The sequence below is a fragment of the Bacillus rossius genome, chromosome 17 (assembly GCF_032445375.1).
Source record: "Bacillus rossius redtenbacheri isolate Brsri chromosome 17, Brsri_v3, whole genome shotgun sequence".
NCBI classification, from domain to species: Eukaryota; Metazoa; Arthropoda; class Insecta; order Phasmatodea; family Bacillidae; genus Bacillus; species Bacillus rossius.
This window is the reverse complement of record NC_086344.1, coordinates 9,850,253-9,867,600: the sequence shown is the minus strand read 5'-3', so window position 1 is coordinate 9,867,600 and position 17,348 is coordinate 9,850,253. Positions and strand designations below refer to the sequence as shown.

The window sequence follows — 17,348 nt, the reverse complement described above, 5'->3', positions numbered from 1 at the left end:
TACAGACAACAAATACAATAAAATAATTTTAGAAACATTTAAAAAATATAATTCGTAACATGCAATATTTCTCGTAATCAAATATAGACACTTGTAGCACCAAATAACCTCTGCATCTGCAACCCAACATTGCTAGAGCGAGGGGAAGCTTCGCAATCAGACATAGGACCACCCATTTCTACCAAGTGCCTACAATCGGGGTGAATCGCAGACTGGATCTCTTCAGCATAAAAACCTCACCACCGCAAAGAGGCTGTGGTCCCAGACACGACAGCAGGTCCTAGGCTCCACTTCTCGAACATGGGCCACACGGAAATGTTTACGACTTCAATGCGGTGTGAAACTTCCCACAAGACACCTGCATTTCTGCTCAGAGTTCCCCACAATGTCAAGCTAAAGAACAAGCAACACAATTTACCAAAGGGCGTTTTCACCTACTAACGTCACACACATTTAAAATAAACAAATAAGTCGTATTTTAATTGCATATTAACAGTACAAATTATTATCTTTATCTGTTTACGTTTAAATATTTTTCAACAATATGTGCAGATATTTACGAGGAATGTTTTGGTAGGTTAAGCGAGAAGAACACAAGAGTGCGTTAAGGTCAACGCGTGTCGACGAGAAGAAGGTATTTGAGTCCCGGAGAATGGCCGACTCACATCTGAAATAAATGTCTTGGGTTCCAAGTTCAGATGTGCTTTTAAAACAAGTCAGGGGACGTGGAGCTTGGAATGTTCGTGGGTCAATTCAGCCGCAATCCGCAGCGCTGTACACCGGGCAGTACACCAGGCTGTACACCGGGCAGTACACCAGCTGTACAGTCCACCCCGCGGCCACTCGGCCTGCAACTGCTGCAGCTCGCGGGAGAGCCACGGACTACAGTTCCCGCACGAAAACTTCACGTCGTACCAGACTTGTCGCTCCAGACAGCACAGGCCGGCAGCTGCAGTGACGCCAGAGTAAATATTTACAAGCGAGCACCATGTGCGCTCGCGCCACTGCCTCCGAGCATATTAGCTTTGAAAGATTTGTGCAATGGGAGTGCATGACTTGAAGTAAGCTTTCGGACATACGCCATTGCTAAGCACATGTATGTCTGTAGAAGAAAACTACAAAAAAACCAAAAGACAAAAAACACAAACTAAGCAAAAATTGCTGTTATCAACAGGATATATACACCACATAATATTCCATAACAGGAATATGGTCAACAAACAAAGAAAAACAAAGAAAAATGGACTAGGAGAACGAAAAAAAAAAAAAAACACAAATGATGAATTTAACCCCAAAAAAATTCAGCACAGCAGTTGAAACGAGACAAAAACACAACAAAACGAAAAAGACGTAACAAACACAATAGTTTTCCAAAACAGAAACAAGCAACGTTTCGGGAACTGCTATCTGCTCCCGTCCTCAGGCAGAGACGCACATGGTGCGGAAACACAGGTGCGACTGAGTAGGGGCTGCCTGCGAGCAGCACGAGGGAGCCTGGAGGCACGGTAGATCGGCGCGGGGGCAGGCTACCCTGGAGGCACGGTAGCGAGGGAGCCAGCTACCCTGGAGGCACGGTAGCTCGGCGCGGGGGCAGGCGCGAGCTGCGCAGGGAAAGTGGTCCAGCTCGCTCACCCTCGCTCTCGGTAACCCACTGGCTGCTTGCGTCACCGCTGCGAGCGTGTCTTCCGCCACGCGCCTTTCCCTCGACTCCTCGCCCGCCGCGTTCCCAGTTTATTTAATATGTTTTTTTTACGTGACGTCTAATAAATCGATGAACGCCGGCTGCACGCACGAAAAAGTGTCCCGTTACGCACATTGTCCCGTTACGCTCACTGTACGCTTGCGTCGCATCTTTCTCTCTTCCACTCGATTGGAACAACCATCGATTGGAACAACCATCGATTTGACTTTTTCGAGGCACATTAAACTTGAAACACTCCCATTCGTTTCCTACTTTTTCTATCATCATCCTATCCTTAACAGAATAACACAGATTGGAAGATGTTAAATAGCAAACATGTACGAAAGTTATAGTTAAAATAATTTCTCCGTTAAAGTAATAAACATATTTGAATTAATGAGTGCAAATAAAAGTAAATTTATCAATTAAATTGTAGATTTCATTTCACTCCTTCTTTGTATCCATACAAAATAGTGATAATACAATAAAAATGATTCAATTTTATTCATAAAAGTATGCAATCATTTCATCAATGTTTTGTTATGACGTCACGTTGAACTATCGTCCGTAAACCGACTTTAAAGACAACCAATTTTTTTTACTAGCTTAAAACCCGCTGCTTCGCTGGCGCCTTTTTCAGAGTACTGCTCAAATATTACCATCGATAAAATATCATGTAATTAATTCCAAACACTTTTACAAAATAAATAGCTACAATAAATTTGTTAGGTGAATTAAAGATTTATTTCATAACAAAACCTCTTAAGAATGATTTTTTTTTATTTGGCTATGCATAGGCTTTTTTTTATAGTATAGACCAAGTGTTTGAGTGTTCAAGCATATATTTCACCTTGATTCTTTCCTACTTTTCATTTCATGAGGTAGACAATTTAAATTTGTTAAACACGCACCTATTTATTTTTAACTATGTTTATGCCATCGTTTTACACTAACACATTAAGTTATTATGGCTAAAGCTATGCTCAGAATAAATAAATAATTTCACCTTATTACATATACCTCCTATTATTTTAAGATTTTTGATACAATCACATCTTTATTAAAAATAAAGAGTACAGATATCAAAAATATTATCCAACGTATTAGTTGATTATTAGTTGCTTGATATTACTTAAATAAAATCTCCAAAAGTTGAACCCCTCTCCTCTTTTTCCCACAGGGATGCCAAATGTAAAAATCCAGAACTAAGTAAATATGCAAATATCAGTTAACCAATCAAAAACCTAACTCATCCCGTTATTTTAATGCAGATGTGAATTATAGAATAATTATAATAAACTTATATTTTTTAAATTTTTACCAACACTGATTTAATGGATTTTATTAACATTTTTATATTAAAGTAATATTAAACCCAGTTTTATATTGGTGATATTTTGGAGAATGTTGACTAAGAGAAGGTATCCGAAAGTACGTTAATTTATCATTTTCAATATCTTAAATCAAGTTTTAAATGATCATAAGTTATTTTTAATGTTAAAACCATATTTCCAATATTTTGCCTTTTAAAGGTAGAATTTCAGCAAAAAATTGTAAAAAAGAGATAGTAAATTTTCATGTTTATGAGCCATACCAAATCATTACATTCTGCTTGATTAGCTTCAGTGATATTTTTATTTTATTTTTATAATTTAAAAAAACTGACCGCCTTTTCACACCCTTTGCAGTCGAATCAAGAAAAGTTGTAAACGTTAAAACATTATTTTAAGACAATTTTGTACATTATTCTTGCTCTTCCATCTTAATTTGCTTGGCTATATGATTTACTACTATAAAAACTAACTTGCAGCCATTTCACTGCTTTTGGAGTAGAATATCCAAAAATGGTAAAAGTACTCTACATAATTTATTATTTCGTTATTTAAGCTGAAGATCTTACATCCAGCTTTGTTTGCCACGGATGTATGAATTAATATTAATGTTCATTCTTAATTATTAACTAACTTTTAGGTTTAGTAGATTCTAAATACACTTTATTTCCCCTTTAAACCAAAGTTAACTCCTTAAAGCGCTTAGGGGCGGAATCTTGCAAATAAGTTTAATAATAATTTTATATTATCTTTAAAAGATTTGTGCAATGGGAGTGCATGACTTGATGTAAGTTTTTGGACATACACCATTGCTAAGCAATGGCGTATGTCCAAAAACTTACATCAAGTCAATAATTTTATAGTTCATTACTTTTACCATTAATTTACATTTTAATTTGTTTCTGAGATAGAATTTTTTTTTAAATAAGGGAATACTGACACCGTTTTCACCCCTATTACAAGACACATTTTAACAAACACCAAAAATAAGCAATACATAACTCTTAAAACAATTTTCTTAGTTACTACTTCTTATTCTAATAGAATTTGAAGTGTTAGTTTTTTGGGTTAAAAACAAACCTAACTCTTTTACCAACCTTAGGGTTTAAATTTCCAAACTGTAAAAATTGTAGTTGGTAAATGTTGTATATTTATTCATGGTACCCAAAATAATTTACAATGCTTAATTTATTTCAGATATATAATTAATAATCTTAAAACCATACCTACCAATTTTCACCCCTTAGGTGTTGCATTTCGCAAAATGGTAAAATTGTGGTTGGTAAATTTCGTGGGATTATTATTGGTACCCAAAATAATTTATTATGCTGAATTTATTTTGGATATAAAATATAAAACTTAAAACTATACATACCCTTTTTAACCTCTTGGGGGTTGCATTTCGCAAAATTTATGGATGGCAGTTTTTGTACGTTTATTATTGGTACCCAATTTTTTAATCGGTTAGATTAAATTAAAAGTTAAATTTTTAATCCTAAAACCATATTCATGCCATAGGGCTGGAATTTAAAAAAAAATGATATTGTTGTAATTTTTGTGTGTTTATTATTGGTCCTTTGTATCTTTTGTTGTGCTTATTTAGCTTAGAAGATAAAATTAACTATCATTAATTCATATTTACCTCTTTTTCACCCCATAGAGGTTAAATTTCATAAAATGCAAAAATTTGTGGTTGGTAGTTCTTGTATGTTTATTATTGCTACCAAAATTAATTTATTATGCTTAATTTTATTCAGAGATATAATTAATCTTAAAACAGTGTATTTTTCAGCACTTGGGGGGTTGACTTTGCAAAATATAGAAATGGTGATTGTAAATTTTTGTATATTTATTATTGGTGCCTGTAATATAATTTATTACATTTATTACATTTGGAGATATGATTTTTAATCTTAAAACATACTTACCCCTTTTTCACTCCTCAGGGTTAGAATTTTGGAAAACATGGATGTTTTTGTATGTTAATCGTTGATACCGAATTATCTTTTCTTTAGCTTGATTAGTTTCAGAGATATAATTAATTTTTTTAAAACCATGCTTAACCCTTTTTCACCCCCTTAGGGGTAGAATTCAGTAACTATTTAGAGCCTAGTTTTTAAGTTAGTCAAAGACCTTTCTAATAAAAAGAAGTTCATCAAAATCCATCAAGTAGTTTAGAATTAATGCTTGAACGAACAAACAAACAAACTGAAAACAAACAAAAATTATAAAAACTTTTTTTTCTGAGTTCTCAATAATGTAAATAGCCATTTGCCAATAGTTTTTTTTTATTTCATCCATCATAGATATTTTTGACTGGAACAGTTTTATCCTTACTAATATTATAAATGCGAAAGTAACTCTGTCTGTCTGTCTGTCTGTTTGTCTGTTTGCTTGTTTGTTACCTTTTCCCGGCTGAACGGCTGAACGGATCGTAATGAAATTTGGCAAGGAGATAGATTATATCCTGGGGATGGACATAGGATATCTTTTGTCTAAAAAAAAAAATTTAAACGGGTTAAAAAAATATATCTTAATTTTATGTAATGTATGTCATGGATATACAAACTGTTAGTGTCATTCCTCTATGTCTGCCGAGCAATAGCTTTCAAGCCATTACGTTACGTTTTGCTATTGTAAGGAACTAAGTAGATAGTAAGAAAAAAATAAAGATCCTGACAGTTTGTAGTGTCGCCATATTTGTTTCAATTTTCAATACCGTTTTTGTATATTACAATTTAAATTGCAGAAAAAAATCATGTTTCATAGACACATAAATAGTGAGTGTGTGTCATTTCTCTATGTCCATGAAGTCTCGCCGCGTCGATTTTCTCCTTGGGGCGAACCCGTCCGCTTAATTAAATAACCAGCTTTTATCGTTGAATGATTTCATGATTTATTTCATGAAAATCTGCTCTCATAAAAAAGTTAGTTTTATAGACATTCAATAGGTGTCTCTCTCTCTCTCTGAAGACCAATCTATGAATCGTTACAAATTTATTTCCTTTATTTTTTTAGTTTGATTTGATACAATATGATTTCACTAAAAATCAATTTCTACCCCTTCCTGTTTTCATTTCCACATTACGAAGTTTCACTTCTTCCGCGTGGAGGGACTCCACGCAATATTTTTGCATGCAATTAAAAACTATTTTTTAATGATGCCAAAGAAGTATAACTTCTTATGCGCGTACCTAAGTACACGCACCAATTTTTTTTATTTAATTTATTCTATATATATTTTTTCTTCCTACCTAGGGCACTCATAATTCTTTTAAATTTCACGTGTATGTTTTCAATGTCATTCGAGTTGTACAATTTTTTTTTGTCAAATTGGTCATTATTTATACTTTGTTTCATTTTGGAAACACACGTATTTTAGGTATTATGAAAAATAAAAAAAATTAGTTTCACTAACATTCTTAGGTTTTCATTGTGTGGATAGTTTCAAGTTTAATATTATGTAGGTACCCTACATAAATTCTTAAACTTATAAATTTCTTCGAAATTTATTCATAGGTTGGTAGGGCCTACTAATATTTTCTATTTGTCAATATTGTTATTTTTTTTTACAGTACCTACTTATTTGTAAGGAGTTTGGTTTAGTGTTTATAATTTATCTGCTGAGCGTCAAGAGTCTTAGGGCTGCTGAGACCGAATACCAGAAATATTTATCAATTACGTAATATATTGTTGAAAAATTTGAATTTTGCTATTTCAGGAAAGTTGATTTTTTTATTAATTAGAATAGTTACGTGTAATTGCCATCTTCCTTTATTTCATATTAAACATTATGTTTGGTTGAGTGTGAGATAATTTTATTTATGTATGTTTTAATTTCATTTAATTTCTTATATATATATCTATTCCTACCTACCTATTTCTATTAAATTTCAGGCAGATGTTAACATTGTCATTCCAGTTGTATAAATTTTTTTGTCAAATTAGTTGTTATTTATACTTTTTGTTTCATTTTGGACTTTTTTTTAAATTTTTTTTTTTTTAATTCAAAGATTTGTGGTGTGTACAGGGAGTGATATCTCTATTGATTTCTATACTCCTTTGGATAAGCGGAATATTGCCACCACAGTTTTACATATAAACAAATCCTAAAAATGTTTTAAACATTATGACAAATAAAAAATAGTTTCACAAACATCACTTAGTTTTTTTTTGGTGTGTATAGTTTGAAGTTTAATATTATGTATGTACGTAAATTCTTAAACATACAGTTATTTATTTATTTATTTAGATAATTATTCATAGGTAGGTATTAAGCTTTCTATCTGTCAATATTGTTATTATGGTAGATAGGAGTACAGTAAATGCCTACATTCTTATATTCCTTTATATCTCTTTCGATTTGGAGTGTTTCCGAGCCAGTCGGGGTCCTCAACATAACAACCCCCCCCCCCCCCCCCCCCAGGTGGTTAAAGCCCCAAAATTTCGAAAGTTTAAAAAATTTAAAAAATTTATCTCTTTCGATTTTAAGTGTTTTCGAGCCATTCAGGGTCCTCGAACCCCCTGCCCCCCTCTGGGAACAAAGCCCCAAAATTTCGACAATTTCAGGAACTTCCCCCCCCCCCTCTCCCACCTCCTCAAAAGTGAAAGCCCCAAAATTTCGAAATATAAGAATATATATAATTGGGTGTTGGCATGTATGACGTCGATAAACTGTTACACCGTTTGACCGATCGCCATGAAAGTTGGCACATCGAAGTGTTTTTATCATGGAGAAGGTTGTTATGCTAACCATTTTTTTGTAACTCGCCGCTAGATGGCGCTGTAGCGCATCAACTTCTAAACCTTTCAACCGATCGCCGTGGGTAAAAAGATAACCATAGGTCACAGATACATAAACAGTAATTGTGTGTCATTTCTTAATGTCCACCACTATCCATTTTGCTGTAACTCGCGGACAATATATCACCCAGTGTTCAGCCCGGGCAAAGCCGGGTACTGCAGCTAGTTATTAATAAATTTGTGTTTTGATTTAGCTAAAAAATTTTAAGCTTTTTTTTAATATGTTATTATTAATAGTCCACCTGTCACGTAGGAGAAAATGTTTCACGATATAACCTGAAGAATAACTCTCAATAATTATTGTTTATAAGAAAATAAAAGTAGGTACTATACTGATTAACATAAAAATCACAATGCTGAATTTGTAAGAACCTTAGTATTTGTTATAAAGGGTTTTCACCAAATATTCTGACCAAAACTGATAAAGATAAAAAAAAAAAAAATATTATGTTATACTTTTTAAAGCACGTTATGGAAAAAAAATGCAACAAAACTTTTACAGGATGAAAATCTACATACAAATAATGGGTCCGTGTACTTATATTTAACCTGGGATGCTGGCCTCTGCAACAGTTTTTGGGAGCGGCAAGAGTTCGGCGACAGAGTTCCGCGAGTGCGGCCCAGTGAGGAGTGTGGTCTGTAAGAACTTGACAGACACTGAGTGACTTGGAAATAAACCTTTTTTAAGTGCGAGTAATTGGCGATTAGGCATTTTTAAGTAAGATTACTTATTATTGATGTAAATATTAGTAATCAATAAAGCTGTGTAATAAAACTAAGGCTATCATTTACAAACCCAGCAGTTCCCCACACATCATTAATAAATCGTAACAATATATATAAACGTTTGAGTTGATGGTGGTTTTTGGGGTCTATGAACAATGAAACGAAAAACGATATAAAATTTTTCTAAAAATTGTACCATGGTAATGGCTACAATAGGTAGTATTTCTTTGAAATCTACCTGAAAGGAGAGCAATTTTTAGTTAAATGATTTTTTTTTAAGTAAGCTATAATAGCCAATCAATTCAATCAACTTAATTTATATGATGTATCCGATATACTAAGTAAAATACCAATTAACTTTGCTAAAAGAGTTTTTAAATCATAGATGCCGAAAAACCAAAAATATTAATTTAATTTTTTATTTTTTTTCATGGAATTAACATTACATATATATTCATATGTACATTGATTGTGTATTGTCGTGCGTCACTGCAGGTGGACATGTGACGTGGTGGAAAACTATTAAGTTATATTCCTACATATATCTACATATGGTTATATATGCATTCCCTACTGTGATTGTAACATGTTTATCAATGCTCCAGAAATGATAGCTGAACCACTCCACTCTATAGCAGCAGCACTGTAAGACAGAGCACTACAGATAGGAAAAAAATTAGTTTTCCCGAGCGGGACACCAGCTCCATTGTGCGACATTCGCTCACGAGGCAGCAGTAGAGTAGGCCAGTCGAAAATAAAGGTCGACAGATTATCTACCATTCTATCTGGCAGCCGCAAAATATAGTTAAAGGTACATTGTGATGCTAATTTAACTAGATTGTGTTATAGTTGTCGGTTCAAAGTATCAACGAGATAAATTTAAGTATTAAAAGAAAATGTTAAATGAATGTTGAATTACCATGTTGGTTAGGACACTAATTCTCTTTATACTTAAGTTAATTTTCTGTTCAATGCCTTAATTGTAAACTTTCGAACAAAGTTGGAATTCAATTGGTTGTGAGTTTATCTCTCAACCAGAAAATCGAAGTAACCTTACAGTCACAACTAAACACAAACCTGAACAATATAAAGTTACACTAATATTGAAATGAATCTTCCACTCAAGAAAATCATCAGTTGTTGAATCGATAGAAAATTAGCCAAGTAAGCTGCAGAGAATCTTAAAATGAAAACCCCAGGAACCACAGGGTATGAACTAGACGAACACATTATTAGTTAAACATTATTTGTAAGCAATGGTCACAAATAAATTGAAATTAATGTTACATTCAACCAATTGTATTTTACTGATTTACAATAATCCTTCATAACACCTATTACATACCGTACCAGTTAGAAGTAATTACCACATGCCATTGGTAATGTCGCAAATACATCAATAAGTCATTGTGGCATCAAAGTAGCTGACTGGTTCTAGATTTCCAATAAATTATTTCACAGTTCTAGATCACGGGAAACACTATCTTTCATCGTTCTGATGACATAGTTTATAAACGATCGAAGTCCTATCCTCGAAGAACTGATAGCCGCTGATGTGAGTCAGTCTGTCATCGTTCTGTTGGCACTGTTTTTTGACAGTAGCAGTCGTTTAATCGAACACCTGATAACCGCTGATGTGAGACAGTTCTCAAACTAGTGCTAATGCAAAAGGAATTAAATAAAGAAGAAGAAAAAACTAAGCTAAAAATTTTCGTTTATGTAATAGAATAATAGTCTATATATATATATTTTGTAAATGGATTATCACTAAACTAACAAATCATCAGTGTCTTAACAATAAATTTTGTCCTAATATTTAATCCTCTGTAGTACACACATGAATACAAACCATTACAATATACATTATACTTGTTTCAAACATTTCAGTGCAATGTTCCAGGAAACGACACAAGCACAGAATGATGTAGCACCTGTGCTATCGACTGGCTGACACGGTGCATTCCTTGGAAATGGCTTCAGAAGAGGGGCAGGATTATGTTTGAAGATGACGAAACACATGTTTCGATTGATTGATTGAATGAATTTGTTACAATTAAACAATTTTCACTGGCAGTAAACATGTCGATTAAGGAAAACAGATGTTACTAATTAAGTTTTACTTACATAAGTATTAAGTTAAGTACTTATGTTTGTGGTTTTAGTACATTTCACAATAAAAGCATTATTATAAAAAACCATGTTTGACATAGTTAGGTATGGTCAGTGACCACTTCGTAAAGAAAACAATTTAGGCCAATAATCAATAACAGTTGTTAAGCTTAGTTAGACTATAGAGTTGTGTTGGTAACAGTAGAGCCATCTGTAGGAGAAAGTATAGAGGTTCAGGTAAGCATTGCCAAATCTTATTGAGTAGATTGTATTTCTGTTCATATATTCAAGTATCGAAAAATTAAAATGTAACTGAGCATATATTTACCTATTGCTAAGGTTCTGCTTCAGCTAGGTTAGTGCATTTCATATTATTTTTATTTTATTACAATTACTACTCATGTTTCACTATAAAAGCATTGTAAATACATTTCTGTTGTTCATGTCTGTGCAAGATATAGTCTACCTGTCCGGGAACCAAGGGTCCGTCAATTCCCTGCTTTAGGACGGATAAAATGTTTATTTAATTATATTAACCATATGTAATTCAAAAATGTTAACTCGGTAATCATTACTAATTTCCAAACAAGCACACTATATTTATGTAACAACATTTGTCACTCCACCATTAAATTTTGCAATCCAATGTCCGTTGTCAGCTCCTTACACTGAACTCAGAAATCGGCTATCTGCGCGTGATACGAGCACCCGAAGTTAGCAATACACAACGAGTTCTGTTGTTAAAGATTGTGTTGTAATAACAGCAACTTATAACAACTTATTTCTAAGATTCTTTAAAGGAGAGCGGAATGTGAACGAGGGATGTCTCTCTGCAAAGTTGGCGCGGCTGGGGCTGTGTCTTATAACAATTTGCTCTCCACGTCTTTTGGTAGCATGACATTTGATGAGAAAAAAATATTTATTTTTAAGCGAAGGATCAACCTTATGTTTCCTGATCCCAAATTGTAAGGCTGGGATTGCAAAAGACAGTTTAAGGGGCCCGCCTACCTGGTCACACAGACGGTGTGCAGAGCTTCAGGAAAAACAATGCGATTTCAAAACTACTCAAGATATCCGAGTGGGGTATGTCTACGAAAAGCATTTAAGAGTTCGCTGAGGCCCGAAAAGTACTTTTAATTTTGGATCATGTTTTTAAACTGTATTTCTAGAAGAGTTAAAATGGCTAAAACACATGTTTTGAGAGTAATTTTTAGGCGTAAAACAACCAGTACAGATTATTAAAAGCACTTAAGGGACTTGCATTACACCTTTATCTTCATTTATCGGCCATATAATGTTGCGGTCACCGCTCAAATTTCACAGTTATCCTGTGACGACGAGAAGACTACGCGTCAATTCAGAGACTTGCGCGTAGATGCGATACCGCGCTAGAAATACCATCGAGCGTCGCACTTATCATCCCGCCTCACTAACACACATACACCCCTGAGAGGCGGGCCCCTTAATATAATTTTGTAATGCTCTCATGTTTGTCCTACAGGCTGAGAATAAAAAAATTTAACTTATTTTGTGGCTCATGAATAATATTTACTAAGTTTATGTGGATTAAGTAGAGGTTTTGTTAATTACTACTAGATTTCTGTGATGTGTTTTTGTGTAATGCTGAAAGTTAACATATTCTACACACACAAACACATATACCCTATCTTAAAATTCGGGGAGCTTTAAACAGTATGCAAATTTTTGATACTTAAAATATTGGTTCCCTGACTTTGATAACCAGCCTTTGTACCGGCTACATGTTATCTGTTGTATGGTTGCTACAGGCTTCAAATGCCTTGACTTTTCCAGGTTACTCAGACCTGAATCAACAAATTTCCCTGAACTTCCAGACACAAATAATCCTGCACAGCCACTTGCTTTCTCTAGAGGAAAATGAAGTTTAGTATCCCGTTAAAAAAGAAAAAGTCATGTTGATATTAAAATGTAAGCTTACCAAAATTAACAAATAGGCCTATATAGGTACATATTAAAACCTATTTTCTCGAAAGAAAAATAAAATCACTGGGAAAGACTTCAACTGCACCTATAATATGATTTTATTACATTTATTAAATAATTAAAACTAATAATTTAGAATAAACATTCAGAATATTTACTAATTTTCATAATTAATTATTACTTATCTTGATTATTTTACTAAATTAAATAATTCATATTATACATCTGTTTATATTAATTTTGAATACTGAGTATTTATTTATATATTTTTTAGTTTGATTCAATATAAATTACCAACCATGATTATAATATCACTCCAGTCCTTTTATTATTTTATTTATATTAATTATTTACATGCAACATTGAAGTTTTTTTTTATTACACCAAATAATTATAACTTCTAACATGCTTAAATAAGTACATGCACCTTTTATGTCAGCAACATTTAAAATTACTATAAAATTGTAGAATGTATAATACCTAGCAAAAGTTAGTTTTTATTCCCAATGATTAAGGGAAAACTCTGTACATAATTGCAAAGCTTTGAAGTAAAAGAAAAGTATGTTTTTTTACGAAGAGAATTAAAAACTACTGGGCTCAATTATACATCCAATACCAGCCACGTGCCGAAGCTTATTACATGTAGCCTAACTAAAAGTAGAGGAAACGAAAGACATTGCGAAAGTTGGCCAATGATGATAAATTGAATGGTGGAATGAAGGAAAATGTAGTATGTAGTATTCGCAAGAGCGAAAGACAAAATAGCACTGTGGAAAAAAAGGTGAATGATAGCGTGAATATTGGAGCGATAGTAGCAATTGTTTCTACGAAGATGAGTGAATTAATAAGTTGAATTGAATAAATAAGTATGCAATAAGCATTGAGTAAGTAGGCAAATAAGAAATTTGTTGGATTAGTGGGGTAATGAGTGTAGTAGTGATGACAGAAGAGGAAGACCGTGTTTGTTTATATTGTATCAATATAACGGTATCTTGTAGAGAGAAAAAGTGTGATTGTGATTGTAGTAGTGATCATGGTAGTGACGATTCTTGTTTCAGGAAATCAAAGAAATTAAAAGGAGGAATGACAAATGGTTTTTGGTTTAAATTTAATACATCTACAAGAGAAATATTGAAAGAAAACTATTATTGCCATAATCCTAAGAAAGGTAAGATGTTTTTGGCTTTTAGATGTTTGTGATTTGTACTTTTATGTGAATTTAATTTGCTGTGTTAGATGATAGGTGTGTTGCGTGTGTTTCATTTAAATTTTAAGTGAAATAGTTGCTTAAGTTAGGTGAATCATTAAAGTTATTAAATGTAAAAATGGCTCATTTTGCTGTAGGTTAGCTGTGCAATCGGTGAAGTGATAAAAACCAAGAATAAGGTTTGGCAAGGGTAAATTGGCTAATAAAAACTTTCATGTATTTAATTTTAAGTAAATTAGTCAAATATACATTCAAGGTATTGTAAAGGAAACTAAAATTCTACAAGTTAACTTATAGTTTGTTTTGCGATATCTGTATTTCATTTGTATAAAATGATAGTTTTTGTGATTAAAATTTTGTGATATCGTGAAATATTAAATAGACCCACCCGGTCTAGTCTATTTTGTGATGCCGAGATTTAAATGAATAATAAACCTTAATGAAAATTCTAGATGGTTTATTATCGGTATCATGAAGTAAAATACAGACCCACCCGGTATACTCTATTTCGCAATACCTGTAAAAAATGTGAAATGTTTCTGTGTTATTTTTCTCGGTATCGTGAAGTAGAGTATAGTCCCACCAGGTCAATTCTATTTTGCGATACCGGTATTCAATTTTATGAAAGTCAGAATATTCAATATACCTATATTCTCTATATCTTGAAATAGAATACAGTCCAACCCGATCAATTTTATTTTGCAATACTAGTGTTTAATTTATTGAAAGTGAGGGTTAATATTTTCGAGTATCATGAACTAGAATACAGTCCCACCTTATCAACTATATTTTGTGATACCGATATTTTATTCCTCAAAAGTTATCACTTTTCACAAAACTTATTTTTAGTATAATGAATTGTTATAATACATAGGGCATGCTTTTACCGCCATAAGTTGTAATTTCTACAAACATAATTTCATTGGTAATGAAAAATCGGTTTTGCAAACTAGAATAAATTATATTCTAATTTATAATACCAGAAAAATATAATATTAAAAAAATGAAATGCGTGAAACATAGCATGTTTATAGTTCCCCACGCACATAACCCACATATTCTTGTGCTTGTCCAATAAGAAAGTAGGGGTGGCAATGCCATTTTTTGACGTATTGTTATGGTATCACAATCTAGAATAGTCCCAAATTTCCTCATTTTTAAATACTTTTAACCCACAATTTTCCTGCACTTCATAATGCTCCTCACTATAGAGGATTTTAAGAGTAAGTAGGAATATAAATAAAAATACTGTATATTACAGGATAATCAAGCAATGACACCAGTGTACTCAAAAAAATTCCAAAATTTTATTCCTAGAAGCCCCTTCTTTTAAATCAACAAAATTTTGTAATATAAATAAAACTTAATGTTATGAGCCACATAAGTAATAATGTAAAAAAAAAAAAAAAAAAAATTATTTTAATTCACAGTTGCAAATACGTTGGTGATCTAACTTTACAGTTAATTGGCTACATCAAATCATTAAAATCTAGTTCAGTGATTCTATCCTGTTTATAAAGTTAGTTTCAATGATGTACACCAATTACAATAATTTATTGACATTTATTGTCGGAACTCGAAGTTCTTTGTTAAACGTTCCTGTTGTGCTGGCTTTTAGCATACGTGCCGCTAATTAGCTATGCATACGTCCACTATATATTAAAAAAAATCAACTAACTCGTCCGAACAAAACATACATGCTACAAATTGTTTTTAATGGTTTTCCTTTTCTACGCACAAGTCTGCCGGCAACTGTACGTACAAAGGAATGGCGTACATTACACAAAGGAAAAAAGGAAATACGCATCGGAAAACATACACGTCTAAAGCAGCTCCAAAAGTATAAACTTATAATATACTTACCACAAAGACGAATTTTTTCAGTCTTGAGATGATATAATTATTTCACTGGGATTTAACTTCAGCAGAATTTTAGTCACTAGCCCTCAACATACACGGTAAAAATCTTCAAACACATCTAATACCAACTGTACAAACTGGAAAGCTCTGTTTATACGCTGGCCTTTGTTATAGTTATCAAAAATTGATTTTGTTGGGCTAGAGCTATCTTTCAGTTAAAGTTATTTGTTTTCGTGGCATATAACAGCTGTTGTTCAAAACCGTATTTCCACAAAAATACTTTTAGAGCCTCTCACGTATAAGAGGACGGACCTCAGCGTTCATATAGCGTTGGTGTTTCTGGCGATTCCCGCCACATTTAGAACTGTCACTTTTTAGGTTTTGTTGTTTACATTTGGATCCACGCAGCTTGCAGGCCAACAAAACACACGGCAATAGTGCAATGGCTGAGAACAACTGAAAACCATAATCCTGTGTTTGTACGCAAATGTTATTTCTATTGTGATACGACCAGTACTGAAAACAATATTGCATGTTTTCGTAACTCTAGCTTAAGTGATTTATCTATTGAGTCGTGAGATTTTAAAACAAATGGAATCCGTGTTAGAAACCGTGTAATAGAGTATTTAACTGCCAGACAATATTACTGTGTGGCGTATTATTTTTCTGCCGTATTATAGTGAATGAGCCCCGAGGTATTATAAACTTAACCAATACATATAGACTATGTATCTTAAGGAATAGAACCTAAAAAGCTTATGTAGTTTGGTTGATTAATTTTTTTCCACAATGACGAGTTTTTTTAAGAGTGCGACCAAAGCATTAATTTAGGCTGAAAAGATCGGTGACGTAATAAAACGGTTAATGAAAAAAGTTTTTTTTGAGGGGCGGGGGGGGGGGGGGGTGGTTTCAAATGTAAGAGCCTACAGTGACGCCTGCGAAAAGTCAACTATAATGGTTTTGCGGAACTGGTTTTCATAATGTCTTAGAAACAAGTCCTGTTATTTTAAGATAATAATTATAATGCATTATACGTAAGTAATATAATCAAATATAACAATTATAGTGGCATAGTTACATTCTGATTATAAGATCTTTCAAGTATGTTCACAATAGCTTTAGATTTTAGCTTTCTGCCGTTTTAAGTTTTTTTTTTTTTACCTTCAAACACTATTTTTCATCCCTTGCAATAATAATGTGGTCGTATAAAAATTTGCTTTGCACTAAGGTTTATAATATTTAGATGGTTCAAAATAAATTCGAACGAATTTAAAAATAAAGTTTAGATTTTTTTTTAAATTTAAAACCCTGTTTTTACAGTAATTATTCGTTTCGTCAGAAATTGTTTCAGCAAAGTTTAAGATAAAGTTTAGGATTCATACAGTAAATTATAATGGATTTGATAGTAAATCTATTTTTAAAAAATTAATGATCATTGTTTACTTTCAAACCTTATTTTCACCCCTTGCAGTAAAGGTTGGTTGGATAAAAATTTATTTTAACAATAGTTTTAGTCAATATTTAGACAGTTAAACAAAAATAAGAATGGATACTATAGTGTACCGAGTAGTGAAATTTTATTTATTTTCTCATTCCAACCCCAGGTTTTTTTATATCACTTGCAATAATGGTTTGTATTACCAAACATTTTTTCAGACAAAAGTTTTAG

The 17,348-nt window shown here is 32.7% G+C and overlaps 1 protein-coding gene across 1 annotated transcript in view; it reads right to left on the bottom strand.

The window, feature by feature from the left end:
* LOC134540994 (brain tumor protein-like) overlaps positions 1-15,928 on the bottom strand; it is a 66,338-nt gene extending 50,410 nt beyond the window's left edge. The window contains exon 1 of the mRNA XM_063384105.1: positions 15,683-15,928. The gene's annotated coding sequence lies outside the window, so the exon portion shown is untranslated. The remainder of the gene's footprint in view (positions 1-15,682) is intronic.
* Between the last annotated feature and the right edge of the window lie 1,420 nt (positions 15,929-17,348).